Consider the following 952-nt stretch of genomic DNA (forward strand, 5'->3'; position numbering starts at 1 on the left):
GAATTATATAGTCTTATAGAAAGGCTCTTGAAACTACGCAGTCCCCAGGACGGTTAGGCTGCATCACCCTTCCAAATACAACATATTTTGGGTAATTAATCTTACTTCCAAAAAACCTAAAAAACATTTTGTAGAATAATTGTTTTGTTTTGCACTGAAATTTTCTGAACACATTCCTCCCTCCCTCACATTTTCCAATTCCAGTTTCCTGGTTATTGATTGCCACACGCAACTCAGGAAACCACAGAAGTCGGATGGCTCAAACGGCTACATGCCAGCAGCCCCCGTAGGAGGTGGTAGTCTGGGTATCTCGTGTAGCGATCGCTAATTTATCTCCTGGTGCAGCAGAGTAGCGCTCGTGTGATTTCTAGTGTTTGAAGTGTTTGCGCTCCTGTTCAATCACCAACTCCCTCTGAGTCTGATGCTCCAAACTGGTTAAAGCCTCAGAGACGGAGCCTAACCGAATGTCATTGTTTCATTGATCTTTCGCTGGCCTACAAATTATCAGCTTGATGGTGCACTTGCTAGCACAGGTTACGCTAAAAATTGTCATCTGGCAGTCCGATGGTGCGTGTCAAGTATTCTTTTTCAAGTTGCGCCCGGGCCTTATGAATTTACAATCAGATGGTTATGATCAGAATGTCGCTGGATACGGAGCTTGAACGGTCAGATGCTAAAAGTGCAATCCTGTTGGCAGGCTGTTCAAATTCTCCATTGTGATTTCTGTCCCAGATTCTCAAGGTGTAATGGTGTGAAGCCCTCTGATACTCAGCATCTCAGAGATGACTGTCTCGATGGTTGATTGGCTTGGGGAAACCTAATAATAACCACTTTCAGCAGGAGACTTTCTTGTGGCGCGATAGACTCTATGGTATGCAGATAGAAATGCTAATGTAATGCCTTGCTGCTGTTTTCAGTTTTTCACTGACTCATGGCTCGTGACGATTTACTT

This window comes from Chelonoidis abingdonii, chromosome 2, assembly GCF_003597395.2.
Source record: "Chelonoidis abingdonii isolate Lonesome George chromosome 2, CheloAbing_2.0, whole genome shotgun sequence".
Taxonomy (NCBI): domain Eukaryota; kingdom Metazoa; phylum Chordata; order Testudines; family Testudinidae; genus Chelonoidis; species Chelonoidis abingdonii.